Source organism: Arvicola amphibius, chromosome 5 (assembly GCF_903992535.2).
Source record: "Arvicola amphibius chromosome 5, mArvAmp1.2, whole genome shotgun sequence".
NCBI lineage: Eukaryota > Metazoa > Chordata > Mammalia > Rodentia > Cricetidae > Arvicola > Arvicola amphibius.
Genome location: NC_052051.1, coordinates 82034880 through 82058467, shown reverse-complemented (window position 1 = coordinate 82058467; position 23588 = coordinate 82034880). Strand labels below are relative to the sequence as shown.

At 50.3% G+C, this 23588-nt stretch overlaps 1 protein-coding gene across 10 annotated transcripts in view; it reads right to left on the bottom strand.

Moving 5' to 3' along the window:
* Positions 1-23588, bottom strand: part of Tspan18 (tetraspanin 18) — a 132602-nt gene that overhangs the window by 30258 nt on the left and 78756 nt on the right. For 5 of the 10 annotated variants that reach the window (XM_038330804.1, XM_038330803.1, XM_038330802.1 and 2 more), the window contains one exon: positions 12074-12195. The exons of 4 other annotated variants lie outside the window; for them this stretch is intronic. The gene's annotated coding sequence lies outside the window, so the exon portion shown is untranslated. The remainder of the gene's footprint in view (positions 1-12073; positions 12196-23588) is intronic. One more of the 10 variants, XM_038330805.1, reaches the window with a different exon arrangement.

Here is a 23588-nt window from a genome sequence, read left to right as displayed (position 1 = left end):
GATACAAAGCTCAGAGGGAACAGAGACTTGATCTGTTTGACCAATGCAGAATTCCAACCTTGAGTGTGATGTCTGCTGCAGAGGAAGGGCCCAGTGGATTCTGGGAAAATGAAAGCAGAAACAAGGAGGGAAGGAGGGGAATCTAGGCCTGGGCCTCTCATGGGCTCTAATCCGGCTGTGGCTAAACCCTCTTGGGAGATACCAAACCAGCTGCACAAACCGTGAGGCCCAATATCAAGGAGTGGTCCCAGTTCAGATGTGGCACATCCCTGTAGTCCCAGCACTCAGGAGAACAAGGGAGGAAGGCTGTGAGTTCTAGGTTAGCTATGCAGTCAGAGTTCAAGTCAGCTAGGATGGGTGATAAAACTTACCTGCTTTATACTATTGAGAGAGCTGAGGATCAGAGAGGGAGCTAGGCTTGTCCAATAGCACACAGCATAGAAATGGCTGACCTGTGACCTTATGACACCGAGTCTCACAAACTGTCCCTCCTCAAAACCCACAGTCATAGCACCCCACATTTCTGCAACCCTGAGGACCCAGCCCAGAGGGGAGAGGGGGTGTTCAGCTGCCTCTGAATCGCCTCTTACCTCACACATTCCTGAAATTTTTTTTTTGCATTTTACCTCAAAATCCACAGCTGTTTAATGTCAAAGTCAGGCTGCTGCTTCTAGATCTGGAAAATGCCAGGGTGTTGTGGGAAGCCCAGTGCTAATCCCCGAATCCTGGGAGGAGCTCCCAGTCCTGTTGGGACCAAGCCCCTGCAAGAAAAGCACTGGCCCTGCATAGTTTCCTCCGCAGCTTGCACTGCCCAGCTGAGGTCAGGTTTATGTCTCCTCCCTGCCCTTCTCCCTCAGGCTGACTACGGACCCAGAGGGCGGGACACTGAATGTCCGTACCCTGCATCCTTACATTTGGAGGTCATTGTCCTCATTTATTGCACAGTTGTTTATTGTCTTAGTCTTTACGTTAGATAGGTATTGAGAATTATATAGATCATACATAGTCATCTATATTTGTCATTTATAATTAAACTAATCAGGTTCTTTAGATACATAGATTATATTCAGTATAGATAGATAATCTTCAACCTCTTCAAAGAGCTGTAGAAAATGGCCTTTAACCTAACTCTGAGTTTCGTGGTAGTGAGACACAATTGCTCCTGGCAACACCATCTATTCCTGAGAGAATGTTGGGCACCAAAGACACTCCACCTGGAGCCTTTCTTCTTGGCAGAACTGGCCTTTGGGCAAAGAAATGCCTCAACTACTGACGGAGATACAGAGTATCCGAAAATGGATAAAACAGGACTGTCATATTCTGCCAAGACAGGGTAAGATAGTTTTGGAAAGTTTCTTGCCTTTGAAAATGTTGTCAGTTACGTTAGGCCTTAGCCAAAGTCGGTTGCTTCAACGCTGCAAACATGACTTTGGGTGATTGCCCAGGTAGCTAGTTGTCTCTGTGATTTGTTGCATGTTTTGGAAGTTGTTTGATTGTACTTCCTAATTACTCAGGTAACATTATTTCCCTTCGCAGATCTTTGATGGAGTTGAAGAATGGTTAGTTATAGTTATAGTTTTCCTTTGTTATGGTAAAAGATAAAATAGATATAAATATTGTAACTATAATTCTTGCTTGATAACTGTTTTGTTATATGTAATTTTACTATGTTAAAGTGAAAGCCTTTCTTTTTTATTAAACAGAAAAAGGGGAAATGATGTAATTGGGTCTTCTATCTATCTGTTGTTTCATTGGTTAATTAATAAAGAAAACTGCTTGGTCTGATAGGTCAGAACATAGGTAGGCGGGGAAGACAGAACAGAATGCTGGGAAGAAGGGAAGTGAGTCAGAGGCGATGAAGCTCCAACCCAAGATGGATGTAGGCAAGAATCTTCCGGGTAAGCCACCACATCATGGTGCTACACACATTAATAGAAATGGGTTAATTAAGATGTGAGAGTTAGCCAGTAAGAGGCTAGAGCTAATGGGCCAAGCAGTGTTTAAAAGAATACAGTTTCTGTGATTATTTCGGGTGTAAAACTAACCATGTGGGAGCCAGGCGGGATGAAAAGCAGGCCTGCTTGCCTCACCACTACATAGCCCTGCCTTGAAGCAGCACAGAAGCACAGCATTCCTCACAGGGAGCGCAGGAGGCAGGCATCACAGTGCCCACTTCACAGGAGCAAAGTGGAGACTCAGGCTCAAGAACAAGTGGCACCTGAGCTTGTGAGGGACGTGAATCTGGTTCTAGATTGTCCCACAGCCTGGATATAATTCATGTTTAGGTCCGGGTCTTAGTAGTCCTGATTACAGTGAGTGAGTCCATGTCTGGTACTAGGGAGGAGGGAGCATCCTGGGAGCCCTTGGCAGTCCCTACCCAAAGCCCTAGACCCAGACTTGCTCCTGACAAGAGGAGGTTGTTTAAAGACCAGACAGTTCAAGCCAAGAGCTGCTGAAAAGACTGCAGAGCCTAGTACTGGGCCCATCTGAGGGCTGGGAGTCCTGCTTGGGGATACTGGCACGTGGTGGACAGGTAGAATCCGGGCACTTGGTAGAGGCATGCGTGAGGCTGGCTCTGGGTGGAGCTGGGTAAACCCAGGAGCAGACTGTGGGATGAACATAAAAATGGGCCACGGGGCTCTGCTTGTGTTTATCTACTTCCTAAGGGATAGAGCAGTGGAGGTGGGTTGGGCCCCAACGTCTGATCTGCTCCTATAGCTTCCAGGGATTTTGGGAAACAGCAGCAGCAGTCTTACTGAGCCCAGAAGACCCTGCCCTTCTGAGGGTTTCCAGAGAAGACCCACTAGAAGGGGAGACCAGAAGTTCTCCTGTGGTTGAGGGCTGAGCACCTTTCCAGGAGTCCTGGAGTTGGCTTGGGTGGCGTGAACAGCGATCCCTGCTCTCACTAGAACTAAGGCAGCAATGCACTCATGCCGAAACACCAAGCAGACATTATTCTCCAGCTAGTCTCACCTCACCAGCTTCTGTTCTGCCTCAGGTGCTTTTAGAAGGAGGCCTGGAAAGACATGGGGCCAATGTAAAACCTTGTCGTCTAGATAGGCTTGACACCATTTGCTGCCTTCCATGTGCTTGTTTGCCCTGGGGTCAGTACACACTGTCACATATGGAGGGGAACGCCGTGTAGCCAAGCACACAGAACAGCTCCTGGCCAGAGGCCCTGACAGATAGGAGGAATGTGTCGCTGAGCGGCAAAGGCGTAAAGACCAGGGACTGCTAAGTCAGAGCGGTCAGAGCGGCCTGTGCTCTTGGAAAGCACTCTCTGCCCCATACCCTGAGATAAACTGACAACGCTGCGGGACTCACCTCTGCCACAGTCAGGGGAACAGGCACATGTCTCTGGGTTATACACAGGGCTCCAGGATACAGCAGGCCAATGAGTAACACTATCCCCACACTGCAGGTGGGGCTAGGGTTAGCATAAGACATGACTTAGCGGGCCTCTGCATGGCCAGCTCTCTTCCTTGAAGCACACCCCTCCAGATCCATCCCTCTCACTAGCCTTTGAACCTCCAGCCAAGGGCTTATCCCCTGTAGTGGGTATGAATGGGAATGGTCCCCAAAGGCCCATATGTCTGACTACTTAGTCCCCAGTTGGTGGAACTGTTTGAGAAGGACTGGGAGGTGTGGCCTCGTTGGAGACAGGCTTTCAGGCTTCCCAAGTCTCCTGTTGCCACCCCAGAACAGTCTCTGTTTCCTGATCGCAAGACTGAGCTCTCAGCGGTTTCAGTTGTCAGGCCTTTCTCTGCCATCATAGACTCTGATCCTCTGAAACCAGGAACCCAATTAAACTCTTCCTTTTATAAATTACCTTGGCTGTGGTGTTTATCACATCAATAGGAAAGTAACTAGGTCAACCACCCTGTGTTTACATACTCTCCTTCCCCCCGCCCACCTGGCACACTAACAGGGACACAGGACCAAGCCTGGAGCTGCCTTAACTTCCTGCCCTTGTCACGTGTCCCTGATGATAGTGCCCAGAACTCACAAACTACCAGAGATCTCTGGGCCATCAAAGTGTGATAAAAGGCTCCTAGGTTCTTTTGGTACTGGAAAGACTCCTGCCAAAAATCCTGGAGCCTACCTGAATCCTCTGAGCTGCCGCACATGGGGCTCTGGGGCCTCGAGGCTGTGTGGAGCCTCACACTGCCAAAACACCAACCACAGACATTTCTACCTCAGCACACATCCATGCCCGCCTCCCATTCTGTTTCCAACTCCAAGTGAAACAATTTCTCCAGGAAGCTTCCCCAGAGCTCTGTCTGTTCTACCATGTTGACTCTCTGGAGGGCGGGGCCAGGTGGCTTGAATAATTAACTGGGTACTATTAACTCACTGAGCAGGTGATGGTTGTGTGACCTCAGGCAAGTCACTTCACTTCTCTATGCTTCAGATTTTTAAAACCTGCGCTTCTCAGCAGGCGGCTGTGTGGCCGAAGGCACATAGCATGACATGTGACGTGTCTGCTGTGCTTACATAATGTACGTGCTTAACAGGATGTCATGGAGTCCACTGCAGCCAGGGTCGGGAAGGAGTTGCCACTCAGTGCTCCTCTAACAGTGTCCGTTAGCACAGCAGAGACCTGATTATAGGTGAGGGTGACATTTACCAAGCCCACCTCAGATACGAGGGTCCTGAGTGCCAGGAGGAGAGTTCCTGCCTGAGGCACACAGCATGTGACAGGTACAGAACTAAAACCCAGGGTCCCTGAAAAGCAGGAAGTAACTTTCAAAATCGTCTGAACTTGGTGTTCTTGGTTGGAAGTGAGCTGCCCATTGCCAGAGGTGTGCAAGCAAAGATTCTGTGACCACCTCTGAGAGAGTTGGAAGAGATGACCTGGACATCCTCCCAGCCAGGTGGCCTTCGAAGGGACAAATTTTCTCAGGCCTTCCCTCCAGAGAGTTACATCTTCTGGGTCAAGTGAGGAAAAGGCTTGAAGTCGCCCAAGGGAGAGGCCTGGTGGGTGGAACCTGACTGGCACCTTCTAGCTGGGACCACAGCACAGTGTAAGGCTGGGCGGAGCTATTGTGACATCTGAACACACAGAGGCCCAGGGCAGGGGCCAGGGCTTCCTCCAGTGGGCTCTGAGCCAACTCACTTTAACCTAAATTAACTTGAGCAGTGGCGGCATGCGCAACCTGCTTGCTGCCACCCCCACAAAGTAGGGCCCTGTCTGGCACTCTACCTGGCTGCCAATTTTATCCCTGCCTACTCCTGGCCTTTTGGGGCTCTGACCCCTCTCTTCTGCTAGTGCTCTCAGGACCAGGCTCAGACCACCCTTTAAAATGTCCCTCTTCCCTGCTGTGACCGGACTACTACAGAATGAGCTCTGAGGTCCTGCCCTAATAAAAGTCTGGTCTTGCAGGGTCACTTCACCCTATCCTATTCCACTTCACAAAGCTGGACTCAGGAGCCCAGAGAAGGAGGATGAAGTCATGGGGAAGGGTCTGGACTGGGGGATTCCTCTGGCAGCTCCTCTTCACCTGTGTTACTATAGAATGTTTCCACAGCTAATGTGTTTGAATACTTGGTGCCCAGCTAGAGGAGCCGTTTGGGGATGGGCAGGCCTTGAGATTTCTAAGTCCAGATGCATCTAACCTGTGGCCCAAGGTTTTTGCACATGAACTTTGTAGATGACAGGTTGTGGCACAGTTTCAAAGGTTGGACAGCCTGTATCCCTTCCAGCTTCAGCCCTGTCCTTCCTGATCTATCAAGATAGAATGAGCTGAGCTGCAAACTCTGCTGTCACAAAGCCTTAGTTGTCATACCTTCCCACAGTGGACCACATCCCCCAAACTGAGAGCCCAAACACACCCGTCCTCCCTGAAGTGGCTTCTGTTGGGGACTCTGTCACAGCCAAGAGAAGAAAGAGTAACTGACATCAAACACGCTGACTGCAGGCCCCAGCCCCAAAGAGTCCCTCCTGGGGAAGCTGGGCTCTGTTCTATCGTTCATTGCAAGCTGTGGACCAGAAGTGCAGCTTGAGTGTTGTCTCCTCTGCCCCAAGTAGGTAAAAGGCACCCGGGGAACAACATGGGCCAAGACTTACTGCAGAACCTAATGGCTACTGACAACTTCAAAGTCCTGACAAGGAGGCACAGCAGAAAGCATGGCTCCATTAATGACAGATCCTTTAGCCCTAGGGCACGGCTCCTCCTAGACGCAAGGCATCTGGTGTCTGTCATGTCTTCTTCCCCCATCTACCTGCAGGCTCATCATGTTCCAAAGAAGCTGTCATCAGCTTGGGACCTTGCAGTGACAGCTTCTGAATGACAGAAATACCTTTTTGCCCCTGATGAGCCCTCGATAGTTCACTCTTGACTGCTGTCCCTGGCTTCCCACCACTTTTCCAAGGGCACAGGCCAGTTTTCCTCCTCTGTATAAACTTTGTCATGGCTCCTAATACCCCTAGGGAAAAGCCTGAACCCCACACAGAGACCTAGCTCTCTCCACCCCCCCCCCACTCCCTCCTTTAGTACAACACTTAGGAAATGGCGGATAGCATCACTGCCATGGCAGTACCAGGGTCAAGTTCAAGTGCTCTGTGTGTCGCTTCAGCGCCAACATGGGGGCCTCAAACTGTGTTCTCTCAACCTGAGCGGCTTCCCCAGGAGAGCAGTGGAGGACACTGAGTGTCGCACAGACTCCCACAGGTGAAGAGCAGCTACCTTGCTAGGTTGCAGGAAGCTGGGCTGCATCAAGCCCTGGGACATGTGACAGGAGAGAGAGATGTAGCATGTGGCCATATCTGCCTACTTGGCTCTCCCAGCCCGGGCTTCATGTGGCTGGGCTTAAACTCTGGCCTCCCCGGGTCTCGAAGACCTCAGAGGACCTCGAGTCAGAGCCTGAGGATACAGGGAAGTTGGGCTTCCCCACTCTCATGGGACCACTCTGCACTGACCGTTCTTAAGGTCTGGACAGCAAGTCTCCATGGCAGCCGCTGGCTGACTGTCTACTCTTGACTGTGCTCCTGTTCCTGTTCTTAACAAGAGAAACCACGGAGACATGTTGTAGTCTGGGCAAGTTCCATACTGAAAGAGAACGAGAGTGTGAGGTGGGAATGGAGGAGCCCAGAGGTGACACTTGTTTTTTAAGTCAAACTCTCTGAACTTTTTGTATTTGTTTTGTTTTACTTTATTTAATGTGTGTGCGTGCACATGTGTGAGCCAGAATGCAGGCACATGTGTGCATACATGTGGAGGCCAAAGGTCAACCTCATATGCCCATTTCTCAGGCACAGCCTACTTTTATTGGACACAGGTCTCTCTTTGGCCTGGAGCTTGCTGAGTGGGCTCTCCTGGCTGGCCACAGAACCCCAGGGGTCCACCTGTCTCACTTCTCTACATGCTGGGATCATAAACATGTCTCTGTGCCTGGCCTTTTTACATGGGGTCTGGGAGTCAAACTTAGGTCCTCATGTATACACACGGTGAGCACTTTACCAACTAAGCTATCGCTCCAACCATCTCTGGATTTCTTTCTATTATTTTGCATGTTTTGAGAGAGGGTCTCTCTATTATGGAGCTCTGACTGTCCTGTGTAGTACAGGTTGGCCTTAAACTTACAGAAATCTGCCTGCCTTAGACTTCTGAGTTCTAGATTACAGGTGTGTGCCACCATGCCTGGCTCTTCTTTGGAATTCTTAAATAACATGTATTATCCTCTTTATGACTTTTAAAAGAAACACATCCATTTATATGTGTGTGGGTATGCCTGAGTGTATGTATGTGCTCCACGTTTGTGGAGTGTCTCTGGAGGCCAGAAGAAAGTATCGGATTCCCTAGAACTGGAGTCACAGATGGCTATGGTACCTAACCCAGGTCCTCTCAAGAGCAGCAAGAGCTCTTAACCACGGAGCCATCTCTTCGGCTTCTCCTGATAGCTTTCACAAAGTATCTTGTCTTAAAATGCAAAGCACTGAGCTGAACTCCTTGGGAAAAGAGAGTTTTATGCAATGGGCAGTTTAAGTATGGCCATAAACACAGCTTCCACGCATCCTTCCCAAGGCTTTATCCCACATCCTGAGTGCGGTGCAGTGGCTTGCACACAGGGTTTAATTTAAAGCTTACCGCAGGCCTCTGTAGTTGGAAGCTATGAGAACTGGTTCAAGGCCTTCTCTTTGGAAGCGAGGTCTAAATTCTCGGTTTTGACAGCCAACACCACAGGCTGCCTCCTGCCACTGATGCAGAAACTGATAAACTCAAAGCCATTTGTTCTTTGTCCATTGCACTATTGGAAAAGCAATGACATTCTCCAGGAGCAAAATCGAAGTGTCACGGGGACACAAAGCCGGAGAATAGCGTTTCTACACACAACCTGACAATGAAAGAATAGATTGTTGAGAGCCACTGCGCTCTGTCCATTGGTCCCACCCACTCACCAACTTCTGACAGATACTGCATACACCAGCCTCTGTACACTGCTGGAGACAGGGAGGGGAGATACCCACGGCCCGTAAGAAGGGGCGAGGAGGATGCTGGCCAGGAAGGACCCTCTACAACTTCTAACATTTGTGCTGTCTACAAATATCTCAACCGCTTGCAAATCAGGATCTAAGTAGTGAGAACCAAGTGCCATTCCACCATTTCTTCCTACAAGCAGACCCTGCTGCCTATCTGCAGACAGCCGAGCTGGGACTTGATAGTTCGGCCCACACTTTGGTCTAGGGATAACGGTTTTTCACTCAGACTTCAGACTAGGAAAGCAAGAAGATGCTAATGAAAGTTGTAGGAGCCACTAGGGCAAGAGTGGGATCATGCCCAAGGTTTTAGTCTGCAGATCCAGAGTCCTATAAGCAGGGTGTATGTTGTCCTCTACAAGAGGACAGTATGTGACTCTCAGGATTGAGACAGATGCTAAGGACTCATGAATAAATGAATGAATGTGATGGGGAGAAGGAAGCTGTACCCCATCTGGAATCAGCGGTATCACTCCCAGCCCATCACCAGGATTCGGGTGCCTGGATGAATAACCTATGCTCCAAACTCTGCCTCAGATGCTTGAGAGCTGGACTCCCAAGGGTTGGCAAGGTGTCTCACCAGATAAAGGTGATTGCCACCTATCTTGGTTACTTTTCTATTGCTGTGTTAAAACATGACTGGCAATAGAAGAAAGGGTTTCCATGAGTTTATGGTTCCAGAGGGACAAGAGTCCACGCCCATCACAGTGGGGAGGTGTGGCAGCAGGCAGCCGTGGCAGCTGGGGTAGCAGCTGAGACTCACATCTTAAACTGCAAGCAGAGAGCAAACTGGGAATGGTGCAAGGCTTTGAAAAGTCAAAGACCACCTCCAGTGACAAACTTCCTCCAGGAGGACCACATTTCCTACACCTCCCCAACAGCTCCACCAGGGGAACCAAGTGTTAAATGTTAGACACTATGGGGGACATTCTCACTCAACCCCCACCCCCACAAAACAAAGCTGAACAATCCACCACACCATGAAACCTGAGGACCCCTGCAATTCCCAGTACCTACACGGTGAAGGAAGAGACCTGACTCACGAAGGTTGTCCTCTGACCTCCACATGTGCACCAGTGAACATGCATGCATGCGCGTGCACACACACACATACACAACTGAAATGTAAGTTGGAATCTAAATACTAATGGTTCTGGCATGCCTCACCAAGGCACTCTGGAGGCATTTCCGATCTGCACCTGAACTCTGGAAGAAGTGAGTTATTGTTTGTGCTTCCTGACACAGAAGGAGACCCTTGGAGGAACACTGGGAAAAGTGTGTGACTGGGGGCTGACTGGGGATAACATGGTTAAAACTGGGAGGGGTCTTGTTCTCACGTCACAGATGACAAACTGGACGACAGGGAGGCTATAACAACTGAGAAGAGTGCAGGGCTAGGCATGGCAGTGCACCCTGCCACCCCAGCACGTGGGAGCTACAGGTAAGAGGATAGGGTACATCATAGGCTTTTACCCCAAAACCAAAGTAAATTTAGTCAACATCTAATGCAAGGTCTGCCATGACACTTGCAGTAGTGTGTTACTGAAGTCCAAGTACTAGGAAGGCGGAGGCAGGAGGATGGCAATTTTGAGGCTGACCTAGACTAGACAGTAAAGACAAGAAGCAGCCCACCAGAACAAGCCACAGAAATCCTGCAAGCAGCTAGGGAATAAAGTCAGAAAGCCTCCCATTCCCTCTCTCAGTCCCGGGAGCAAGAGAGGGACTGAGAGAGGGACCAGTTGACCCCAGCCCAGGAATCTTCACAGGAACTCTATCCCAGGGCTCCAGCCAGCCCCCAGACACACCAGGCTGCCCTCTGAGGACTCATGCTCTCTAGCTTCTACTCTTGCCTTCTGCGTGCCATCCCCATATCTTCTCCTGGCCAGTAACCCAGTTCCTAGACACTGAGGCCCTGATTTACTATCTAGTCAAGAAGCATCTTCTCCCTTTGGCTTGGAGTTCCAGGTCTCCTGCAGAGTGGGCTGGGAGTCCCTGAGTTTGGAGTATTGGTACCAGAGGCTCCTACTGTTGTGCTGCAGAAAGACTTGAACCCTGAGATGTCTGCACAGAGATCTCTAGTAGGGTCCTTCTCCTTGAGAGCGTACGGAACTTTGAGAGTTGGAGGGCAAAGACCAAGTCATTGTATGATTGTCAGACCTATGTAAAGAGGCTTTTGAAAAATGGTTGGAACGAACTGAGCCTGCAAACATCCCCCATGTCTGACCAGGGTTGAGCACGGAGAGAGACCCTCAGGAGTGGTAGAGAATAAAACCCTAGAAGAGGATCCTGCCCTCAGAAGAGCTCCTGGAGAACAGGACAGCGAGCCTGGGCAGAGGGTCTTGTGTCCTGCTCTGTTCCTAGTGTCTAACAACACACCACGTAGCAGCTACTCCAGACCTGGAGACTGGATCAGGGTGAGCAGGCTTTGACCATGAGGAGCTAGGCACACCATATAAGGGCAGGTCTGTGTGGCGAGTCAGAGCTGGGGAGGAGGAAGAACTCTCCAAGCTGGTGGAGAGCCTACAGGTTTGTAGGTTTGTGGTTGACCAGCACCAGGGACAGGGTGGACCTTTAACCTTTTTTTTTTTATATTAGTTTTTTCCACAACACCATTAAAGTTTAATTTACTTGACCATCATCTTACAATGATAGTCTCTAAACCTAAAGTCATTTTTTGATATGTTAGTTGAGTTCTTTTTTTTCTATTACTTTTTTTATTAAAGATTATTATTTTATTAAAGATTTCCATCTCCTCCCCTTTCCCTCCCCTCCCTTCTACCCATACCCCCACTCCACCCCTCTCCAAGACAAAGAGCCATCAGGGTTCCCTTCACTCAGGACCGTGAGGAGTGCGTTTACCCATTGAGACGGTGGGACAGATATAACGGGAGACCACCAAGTCCAGTTGGAATGGGACTGATGGAACAGGGGACCAAACCGGACTCTCTGAATGTGGCTGACGGTGGAGGAGGACTGAGAAACCAAGGACAACGGCAATGGACCTTTAATCTTTAACCCTTGACTGCAGCTGTGTGGCAGCAGTGTGCTAAACTGTGCATTTCAACCTTTTATTTCCACATGAAATCTTACATCACACCCTAAAGATGGGGTATAGCTGTTGTTTTCAGGTTCTCTGGTGGATACTTCCAGGCTGGTCTGTTTCTCTGGGGCTGTCTCCCATCACTCCCAATCTCCTTGAGGAGCCTTATGGAAGCCAGGCTGGTTTGGTCCTCTCAATAGGGCCTGGGTCTTCCTAGACCTGGGTTTTCTGAGGTTAAATCAAGTTCCTCCTTCATGAAGGGATGAGGAGCCCTTCCCACAGAATGGAGTTCGATCCAAGTTTCGGGGGCTCAAACAGCAGGGTGACCATTAGGGAAGCAGAAGGGGGAAGCTGCTGCCATCTGCGGATCTGGTAGATATGGACTGCTCAGCGGGGAAAGCCTGCTCTTTTAGATGCTTTGATCATTGAGTTCTTGTGCTAACCAATGGGATCGTGAGGGCTATGGTGGAGGACAAGGTACCCTGCTGATGGCCTCTGTGACAACAAAGAAGATGGGAAGGAAACTTGCCCTAAAGGGCAAGCCAGAACTCCCTTACCTGGTCAGCGGAGCTGCAAAGCCTGTGTCTGTGTTTAGATTGCACACCAAGGAGTTCACCTGCAGTATGGGGGGGGGGCGGCTTTCTGCAGACTGCAGGCTGTCCAGCAGGTGTCTACCTGTCTGGGAAACAGAAGAGTGTTGACTATCTGGCCAGGTTGATGTCATCACCTCCCAGCGCTCCAGGCCTTCCCTTCCAGTCTCGTTTGCAATGCCCTTGGGCTACCAGGAGGCAGTACAAACAGCCTGCCGAAGCCAGGGGTCTGCACTGGGGACCTGCCACCAGGACCCAGCTGAAGTTCCGAAGGAACAGTTCAGAAGTACAAAGGTATGTGCACATGGCACACGGGTGTATGCATCCCATAGTGCCAGAGTCATATACATAAGCCTGCCACCAAGCTGCACAGAGCAAAGGGCCCTTCCAAAGGGAGGCTAATGAATGTGCCCAGTCCACTTAGATGCAAAACTTAAGTCCAGAGATTGAATGAGTAGAAGTGTTAGGTGTCTGAGTCCCTTGGAGAAAAGGTTCTTGTTCATGTGAAAACACACCTGTGGTATGCAGGCAAGATAGAGCCATGGTCTCCTGTAACCAATGTGGAGACTGATACCCAGGGAGGGGCAGTCGCTCGACTGGAGCCACACAGCAAATTGGCAGAGCAAACCTGGGTCTCTCCAAACGCATGGCCCCTCCATGCTCCAGGGGTGCCTATTCTTTCGGACTTGTCAGATTTGAAGCCTGTTGAGCAGTCCCCAGCCTTAGCAGGAGCCTCCATGATATGCTGTCAGGGGTGTGGGTCACCATTTTTGCCCAGTCATAGATCACAACAAAGAATTGCTTCCTGGCTGTGTTTGAGTCCAGGCAAGGTGTTAGAAATTGTGCCCTGAAGCCAGAAGCACTGGAGACGGTAGACCTAGGCCACATGCTTGGACAACGACATTTTCCCCCAGAAGTGGGGTCTGGGCAAGACAGACGTCCTCTCAGAGCACCAGTTTCCTCATCTGTGAACAAGGCGGATAACGGGATTGCTCCCTCAAGCTTGCTGAGTTAAAATACCTCATCGGTCTGGAAGCATAGGATAGCATTTGACATGGGGCAATTGCTCAGTAAGTGTAGGCAGGTGACAGAGCGTGTGTGTGTGTGTGTGTGTGTGTGTGTGCGCGCGCGCGCGCGCGCGCGTGTGTATGTGCGCACGCATGCACATATACGAGGGAGGTGGAGCATGCACTTGCCTGGTGTCCTGGCAAATGTTTAGCCTCACAGTGACTCTAAACTCCTCCAGTGGCTCCTCCCTCTCACAGCCCATCTCGGCCTCCACCTGCCTTGCCTGGCCCTCTCTCTGGGCTACCAATCCTCCATCTGCCAGTGATGTCCTTTACTGTATAATTACCAAGCACCACCTTTTGCCAGCCAGAAAAATGCAAATGTCGTTAGCACTCCGCAAGTTGGTGAGTGCCAATGCTGGACCAGAGGCAACCAGAGCTGAGAACAGGGAGAGCTTAGCAGGCCCGTGAACAGTCCCAGGTTTTTCAAAAGGACATTATAAAGGGGCAAACAGCAGCAAGAGTGAGGGACCAGGAAGACTGTCTCTGGAACAGGGTAAGCCATGTCTCCTGATGGTGCTCCACTGTCTCTGTCCCTACTTCAGCCACTGAGTCTGTCTCTCAGCATCTATGAGGTCCCTTGCCAGCATTCCTCTGTCCAGCACACTTGAAGAGGTTTATTTTGGGGGCCCTTGCCTACCTCTCCATACGTACCTCAGGCCATCTGAGGTATAAATTATGGACAATGAGGTGACTTGGGGTGGGGTGGGGTCTTCCTCTCAGAGAGAGGTGGTGGCGGTAAGTCCTCCAGGGATAAGCAGTGAGGAATCAAGGTTCTGGCCCTGAGGCCGTACTAACTGGCATGAGTCCCTGCCTTGCCTGCAGGTGCCTTGATTTTCCCACCCACGAAAGGCAACTTGCACCTTCTATCTGCTTCTGCAGGTTCTTGGGGCAAGGCAGAGGCCCATGCTACACAGATAAAGTGCAGTGTTCCGCATGCCACAGGCCTCTCGATTAATCCTCATGGCATTGTCATGGCCACGTTGGGGATGAAAAACTGAGAAATGTTGTGTGTGGTCTCATGATTTGGTCACTGTGTGATGGCGCTATCAAGCATGTAGAAAACAGACAGCGACTAGAGTAGCATAGGTGTCACACACATGTGTGCACCAGGACACGGGGCAGTGGGGATGGGCAGTTCCAGGTCTGAGCAGGACCTGTGGAGCAGGTGTCATCTGTGTCACAGAGTGAAGCTCCTGATCCTAGGAGGGCCAGCTGGAGAGGACATGGCCCAGTGAACAAGGCACCAGGGCGTGATAGTCACAGCCTATGGCCACTCCACAGCTACTCAGCCTGTGTGATCCAGGTCTGTCCCCACAGGTCCTCATGGGCCCCGACAGGTCCTGGCCTGTATTGCTGCTCAGTCTCACAATGCCCTTGGTTCAGCATTTCCACCCATGGGTGGCCTGTCCAGCTGAGGGAAACTGGTCCTGCAGATGGGGGCTGGTGTATGCCGGAGCTGCTGCCACATGCAGGGCACTTCAGGGGTGCGGGGAAAGAAGAGGGGTCCAGTGGAGCCCCAAATCTGCATTCTCACCCTTGCCTCTGTTGCCTGTGTAATTGTGGCAGGCAAGACCTACCTGATACCTGAGCCTGTGAAAACTCCGTGTTACACATATGTCTGAGGCAGAGTGGAGGCACACTGTGAAAGTCTGTGGTCCCCATCAGAGTCCAGCATGGGTCAAAGAAACAGTCTAGAGTTCCCAGTGAGCCTTGACCAAAGGTCTAACCATGCTCTTATGGAAACCCCTCTCTCACTCCTGAGCATCAGTTTCCCTTTCCACAGAACAGAGGATCAGCCTGGAGACACACATCAGTGGTAAAGACCTGCGTGCAAGGCCCGTGCGTGTGCAAGGCCCGTGCGTGTACAAGGCCCAGTCCAGCCCAGTCACAATGGAAACGAAAGGGACCTAACTACAGCGAGGCCCACGGCCCCCACTCCACGTCGTGTCTTCATTGTCATACAGTGCTAAGTTCTCACGGGAACCTGGTCGAGACCAGAGGCTTTTCCAACAGCAGGAGATGTGAGCAGATGTGGCAGCAAGGTTTGGGCAAGAGGAAAAAAGAAAGCGACTCATGTCTGAGCTGCTGACCAGGAAGGAAGGCGGCAACCTTGGGAGGGGAGAGAAGCACATGGGTGAGTGTGTGGAACCAACAGAGGGATGGTGGAAGGGATGGATGGATGTGGTGGGGGAAGGAGGAAAGGTGGGAGGGAGAGGGGCTGACCACACTGCTGGGAGCAGAGGGAATCTGGACTGAGCCTTTTTCTAAGGGTTCTGTACCCGGGGAGCATGGAGGAACAAGAACACCTGCTGGGTGGGGCACTCCAGAGCATGTATTCATTTTCCAAGAAGCCCAGAATCCAAGGGGGTAGACAGTCCCTGTGTGGGAAGGAGGAGAGAGTTAAGAAGAGGGGAGAGGGGCACCAGGAGGGTTTTTCAGAGAAAGGGGCAGATCTGAATGTCTGAGGCTTAGAGGAGGGAGCTGGCAGAAACAAGGGTGAGAAAGGCATGCCAGTGCCCAGATGTGGGGCAGGCATTCAAGGCTGTGTGACATGGTGCGCAGCTGGGGATGACACAGGCAAGGGAGGAAGGCAGAGGCCAGTGACTTGGGTCCTTGGATGTCAGGCTGAGGATGCTGAACTGTAGCCACAGGCTATGGGAACCACTGAAGAGGTGTGCAGGGGGCAGGCTGGAGACTGCAGAAACCCAGGTAAGTGGGAACGGAGGATGAAAGGGTGGACAGAAGATGGGGGTGGGGCTAGCAAGCTCGGAACAGATGGTTCTGGAAGACGGAGCTGTGGAAGGACCCTAAGGCAAGTCAAGATGGGGCAGAGACCCTGAGGGAAGGAAGACAATGAACTGTGGCGCTCATAGCCCAGTGTGTCACTGCCACCAACTGTGTAGCCTCCAGGAAGTTATTTCACTTCTCTGGGCCTCAGTTTCCCACCCCGCCCCTCCTAAAACTAAGCCACCTCATAGGACTAGAGAGTTCAACTCTGAATACGGCTGGTGAGGGCTGGGTGCCCAGTGATAGATGCTGAGTGCTGGCCGATGTGGTCTTACTTTTATTCCCAGCATGCTTTCCCAAGTTGCAAGGAAGGACACTGATGCTCAAGGTCAAAGAGGCAGCGAGAGCTGGCCTCTCTGGGCTCATCAGGCCTCACATCCCAGGAGAAGCAAGTTACAAGCAAATAAACTGTGATGACTCAGAGAAGCCTGATCTTAAAATATTATTAAAGAGGAAGACTGTTGTATGACTGTGCACGGCCTGTTTATTAAACTCCAGCTAATAAGTAAAATGAGTTAAGTTAATGAAAAACCAACCTTCGGGAGGGATCGCATCACCTAATGGTAGCCCATAAACATCAGCATGAAAATTTAAAACACGAGAATGAATATGGACGCCGGCAGCAGGGGAGGCTGCAGGAGAGCAGCCATTGATTCTAGCGCTTCCCCTCACTCATGGGGTCTTCGGGAAGTCATAAGGAGGAGTTATTTCCCATTGTTCACACACCAAGGATGCTAGGTGCTGAATCTAAATTGTCTCTCATTCCTAATTAGTAAGAATGGAATTAGAATCCATGTATGGCAGAATTGGAGAGGGCCTGGGGGTTTCTGTTCACAGAGTTCTTTGTTTTACAGACCAGCAGTGGTAGGGGGTGGAGAGGAAAGAGTGGAGAGAGGGGAAGAGAGAGAGGAGAGAGGGAGAGGGAGAGAGAGAGGAGAGAGGAAGAGAAATGAGACAGAGAAAAAGAGAGGGAGGGAGGGGAGAGAGAGAAGGGAGAGAATGGGAAGAGAGAAAGGAGAGGGGGAGAGAAATGAGACGGGGGCATTTAAATCACACAGCTAAAGGGCATGGGTTGATGGCAAAGTTGGCAGACTTTTTTTTTAACTGAGCCCAGGTACCCATCGAGCTTAACCAGTAAGGAGACACACTCTGGGGACTTTCTGCTCTGTCCTAAGGAATATGTCGTTCATTCTCCAGTCCAGGTCAGTAGCTCCGTGGGTTCCAGATGAGGCTCATTGTCTATATTTGTGTTTGAGGTGAGTAATTGTCTCTAAACTCAGTGGGCTCTCTTCTCTCTCTCCTTTTTCATCTCCCTCTCTTTTTCCCCCCCCACCCGCGCGCACACACACACATACACACACACACACACATACACACACACACACACACACACACACACACGACGTATGGGGACCTTTAGTGGCACAATACACATGTGCATGTGTTATTGTGTGCTTTTGTATGTCACACTTCAAGCTGTGTGAGATTATGAAGCAGATGTTTAATTACTACCTGAGTGTAATTAATCAACATGACTAATACACCAACCACACTGCATAATTACCTTGCAATTATATGGAAAAGAAATATTTTATTACTGAGGGTTTGCTAATAACACGGCACCCGGTGGGCAGTGAGCTTTTCCCCTGCCCCCTTCCCTACCAGGGCTCTTCTGGGCTGATGTCCTAACCTTTCAGAGCTCAGGTGGGCTGCAGCCTCCTCCCCATGGCCTGGCATCCTATCAGTTTAAAATCTTTGTTTTTGTTTGTTTGAGTCCTGTCTCAAACAATCTCACTCTACAACCAGGCTGGCCTTGAGTTCACAAATGATCTTATTGGCTCACTACTGTGATTACTGGCAAGCACAGCCATGCCCAGCCCCTTTGGAGAGGCAACTTGGGAGGGAGAAAGGCCAGAGTCACCAGGGTGCTGCTGTCCCTCAGCAAGTTTAAGAATCCCCTTTGAGTGATCTCAGTGTCACTATCTTCTCTCCATCCCAGTCTCCAACTCTGCTCTAAGAGAGCAGGTAACAGGAGAGACTAGGGGACACAGGGAGAGACTGGGGACACAGAGAAAGGTTGGGGACACAGGGAGAGTCTAGGAGACACAGGGAAAATCTGGGAACACAGGGAGAGGCTGGGGACACAGGGAGAGGTTAGGGACACAAAGAGAGACTGGGGACACAGAGAAAGGCTGGTGATACAGGAAGAGGTTGCGGATACAGGGAGAGGCTAGGGGACACAGAGAAAGGCTGGGGACACAGAGAAACTGTGAATACAGGGATAGGTTGGGAACATAGGGAGAGGCTGGGGACACAGGAAAAGACTGGGGACACAGATAGAAGCTGGGGATACAGAGAGTGGCTGGGAACACAGGAAAAGGTTGAGCTCTTTGCCAAGCCTGAACAGCTCCTAAGGTGAGTGAGAGGTATCTGGTAGACGAGAGAACCTGCCTAGGCAGTGGGTTGGGACTCTAGCATAGAAATCATAAGAGCCAGTTTCCTAGGAGAAGATGTCCTGAGCGGGTAGCCTCAGGGGCTGCTCACAAGGTACCAGTTACCTGCTTCTGCTTTCCCATCCTCTGAAGAGCAGGAATCCTCAGTGAGCTCACTGGCTCAGGGGCAGAGGCAGCCAACTAGGCAAGAAGACCTCTGTTGTTCACTTCCCCACCTTCAGTCTCATTTGGTGCAGCCTGTGCGACACCCGGAGCCCTTGCTGCCATGTGTGTTTTAACTGCCCATTGTGTCTTTCATTTGATGGTATCATTATTATCCACTCTAGTACTCAGAAGGGGCCATAGCCTCAAGAATTTCAACACAGAACTACCACGTGTCCACAAGTCCACTCCTGGGTCTGTATCATAAGGAGCTGAATTCCAGATTCCAAAGAATGCTACACTTAGAGGTGTAAATCATATTTTCATAGTATCCAAGGGGAAGCCACTCTGGTTCTGGCCCTGTCTCCACGTGGTAAATTATCGCCATCAGAGTAACAGCCTGATACCAGCTCAATGTGGAGGAAGCTCCGGTGTCTGTGAAGGAAGAGCAGCCTCGCCAAGGCCACAGATTACAAAACTCCAACATTCATTCTGTGAAGATCTCATACTAGGCAGAGCCTTAGGGGAAGACAGAACTTGGGTGTCTGGGGGTGGAGAGGGATGATGGTGGCTTCTTTTTCCAGGCGAGGAAAAGTTCTGGAAACAGAGGTGATGAACATGCAATGTGTGGATGTGTCAGATGCTGCAGAATTGTGCGGTGGTGAGGGATGGTGCAATGGAATTTGGATTTCACCTCAAAGGGAGGGAGGAAAGGAAAAAAGGGAAACAGAAGAAAAAATGGAAGGACAGGGGAAAGGGGGGCAGGCAGAAAGGGAGATGACAAGGGGGGAGGAGAGAGAACAGGGAGGTTGGAAAGGAAAAAGAGAGGAAAGAAAGCGAAGGAGAGAAGAAGGGAAAAAATACACACACATACAGAAAGAGAGGGGGAGGGAGGGAGGGAGGGAGGGAGAGAGAGAAGGGCAGAGGGAAGGAGGGAGGAAGAGAGAGAGAATGAGAATCTCTCAGTTTCTGCTGTTAAATTCTTAGGATCCCTCAAGGCCTTTGCTGGAAGTCTCTTTCAGGCGTCCTTCCAGGCTCTTGGTAGTTACAGCTGGAGTCCCACTGTCCTGCGTCCTGTTGTCTAATGCCAGTGTTCCCAGCTCCTGATGGAGTTGGAGCGGAGTATTACACAGCACCAATTCCCATAGATTCTCAGCTCAGTGCCTACATCTGGCCTGGGGCAGAAAAACTACCTATTTCCTGGTCAGGTGACTTGATTAAGTCCCAGAGCCATGATTTTGCCTAGACAGTTCTGCTGGTCTCTGATGAACTCCAACTCCTCTTTCAGGACCCAATGCACATGCTCCCTCCCATGTGAGAGTCCCTGAGCAAGCAGCATGGCTTCTGGCACACACTCTGAGTGACTAATGTGTCTCTGACATCATCGTGATACATTATCCTGTATGCTACTCACCAGACTCCGGTTCGCTCAGCTGTGTCTCCTGCCTCAGGCAGGTCCTCAGGAGAACGTCTACTGCTCAAGATCTTTCTAATAACTGCTGCCACACCTCCCTCATTGACTTAAACTAATGGCTGTACAATCACACAAGTACAGAAGCATGTCACATACCAAAGGGATCATACATTGGAGGGTTGGCATGGAGAATAATCCCAAACACCAAGAAGCACCCCTTCCAATACCCTGTTGGAAACTTTATAATCTGTACCAGAATGTGAACTAGGTGGAGAGATGCCAAGAAATTCTCTTCACTCCAGAGAGCAGAGACAGTTTCCCTGGTTACAGCCCTCTGCAATGCTGTGGATGGTGGGGCATGCTAAGGGTAAAGAGCACCATTTCTGACACCCAAAGCAGAGCGGTGGATTTTAGACGAGCCTAGATCCTTGACAACTGTGGAATATACGGCTAGTCTCCGTATCATCAATGCTAGGAAAATAGAAATGAAAACCCATGGTGCGACATTACTACAGCTCCAACGGAGGGCTGAAACTGCGCAGAGGGGAGATGCCAAGTCTAGGTGAAAGAGACCAGGGCTCGCACACTGCTGGCAGATACCACGCCTATTCCACTTGACAGCCATGAAAGCTAAGACACAGCCATTCATGCACCCAACAGAATGTCTGCACCTGACAACAAAATGACGTGGACCAGAATGTTCACTGCAGCTTGAATCACAAACATCCAAAACGGAAAGCAACCCAAAGGCGTGCCATTGCACACACGGAGGTCAAAGCACAATCTGTGGCAGTTGGCCGGCTCCCTCCACCATGTGTTCTGGAAAATGGAACTCAGGTTTTCAGTCTTAGCAGAAGGTACCTTTACCACTGAGCCATCTCACTTTTCCTTCCTCCTCTTTGTGGATACAGTATCTTGTGAACCTTGAACTTCTGATCACCCTGCCTCTGTTTCCCGAGTGATGGGATTACAGGAACATGCCACCACGTTTGGTTCATGTAGTGAACGCTAGGTAAGTAAGCACTCTACCAACTCGACGACATCTCTAGCCTCCAACTGCTTTATTCTTGAAGTTTAAATCACACCCTATCCCTTCCTGTTCAAGCTTTACCTGCACTTTGAATTTAATTTTAAGATTTGAATTTTAAGTTTAAGATTTTGTGCTGGGTCGCCTTCACGGCTATCCTGGGGTTACATGTGTTCTGTAAGCTACAGGTTGTTGGACACACCCACAAGTGAGGTGTCTATTTTCTGAGCCCCTACTGCCCTCCGAGGCCGGTGTAGAGGAGTTTCTCTGAGAGAGGAAGAGGTCAAGTGTAGAGGCCCACCAGGTAAGGGTGCCGGCTTCAGCCTCGGCAGCCTCTGGCACGTGATTCTCATGGCAACACTGGAAAAAATGTTAATAGGAAAGAAAACTAAGAGTTAAAAGGCAAGCCCAGGCCATCTTTTGATAACCAGAGGTTACCACCATTGTGCCTCATGCTGACTGAGAATGGCGGATGTGAGAGGCCGTCTCTCCACACCATGCCCGTCTGTCTGTGAAGTGGGATAGCCAGGCAACAGGCTGGGGCATGAGCAAGCAGGGTAATAAACACGTGTGCCAAGCACCAGGTAGCTGGGCCAGGGTTGAAAGGAAATCTGGAGGCCTGCTTTGTCCTGCCCACCAGAGTCTATTTCAGATCCCTCCTGGCAACAGCGCCAGAGTGGCCAAGAGTGCCTGCTGGAGCCAGCACTAGCCTGCCTGCCCTAGTAAAGAATCTGGAGTAGGGCTCCTGCCCAGCCCAGAGTGGAGCCCCTGGAGTACGTACCTCTGAAGTCCTTTGAACTTCACTTCTCTCATTTGCAAAATAAGAAGAATAATTCCCCACCCCAGGGCTGCTGAGCATATTAGCAGATCACCTACAAAAAAGCACTTTGCATTTCTTCTGAAGCGCAATGCAAATGCTGTTGTTTGATGTCTTACACACCTAGTTATAATTATATCGGCTCTTCTAAAGAGGCGGGGCCAGTGAGATGGATGGCGGGAATCTTTACCACAGCACTGTGGTGTCTCCAGTTCTTGCCTTACACCAGGGTGTGGGGGAACCAGTCCAATTAGGTCCTGTCAGATGGTAGCCTCACCAGCCTGTTCTAGATGGGGTAAGAGAGTACTTTGTTCCTGCATTAGTAATGAGGCTTCTGGCAATTCTCCCTGGAGGATTCGCTGGAGTTACTGTGTTTGCTTCCTACAGAGGCAAGCCTGGGTCAGCCAAGGACACTTGTTCCTAATGGGGCTTCGGGTCTTGGCTGTGGATTCTTGTCATGATTCTGCTAGGGATCGTGGATGGCCACCAAGACTGAGTGTGGCATCTGGTGTGCACACAGAACAGGCAATATTCTTGGGTGGGTGGGATCTGGCCACCTAGACTGACAGTCAAGGATGTGCCTGCTGTTTGGTTGCTCAAGGTTACCCTTCCCTTCCTTACCACCATTCCTGAAAGTCCTTGCTTTGGGTCACAGCTGACTCAAACACTGGCCCCCCCAGCCTTCTCCAGCTCAAGGACCATGCGAACAAGTCCTGTGTCTGGGGATCTGGGTCTCTGGATGCACTTATTCAAGGCCAAGTTCTGGCTTCTTTGGCATTGGAAACAGGAGACAAAGGGACTTAGCAGCAGCTCCAGCTGCGTGCTCCTGACATCTCTGAGACACACCCTTTGTCTGAATGCCAAGATTTGAGGACACAGGGGGTTTTCATAAGTTCTGAGGCAGGAGAATGCCTTTCAACAGGTCTGATGAGGTGAGGCAGGTGAAGAGTCCCAGGAGCTCCTCCTCCCAGATCTCTGCTTCTCTGCACAGCGCCTGCTGCACCCCAGCACACTCAGCGGAGTACAGCGGTGGCACAGAGGCACTTAGAGCCTTGTGGATTAGATCAGCGGTATTCTGGAAAATCTGAGAACCAAGCTACTGGTCTCACACCTATAGCTACTGGTTGGCTTGTTTGTTTGTTTCTACTCAAGCTTCTTACTATCTCATAGCTTCCTGGGCTTTTTGGGAATCTGAAGGACCCCTGGCCTCTTGCCACAATCTCCTTCTGTATAGAGTTATACACAGGGTTTTTGGTGTCTAATTGATTCTCCATTGTGGTTTCCTGCCATTCCTGTTCAGCTATTCATTCCCTAAATAGCCGATAACACAGAGTAACATCCTGGTAAAGGGCCAGCCAAGACACTGGGAGAGAATTATGAGTCAACCAGCAAGATCCTTGTCCTCAAAAATCTTACAAAATGGGCTGGAGAGATGGCTCAGTGGTTAAGAGCACTGACTGCTCTTTCAGAGGTCCTGAGTTCAATTCCCAGCAACCACATGGTGGCTCACAACCATCTGTAATGAATGAGATGCAGGCAGAATATTGTACATATAAATAAATAAATCTTAAAAAAATATCTTCATCTTCATCATCACCATCATCATCATCACCACGTTTTAAGGGAAAAAGTTCAGGCTGGCCTTGAACTCACTATGGAGCTGAGGATGACCTTGAACTTCTGCTTCTAATCTTCTGCCTCTTGAGAACTGAGATGACAAGTGTGTACTGGCTTATGTAGTGCTGGGGATGGAACACAGGGTTTATGCATACT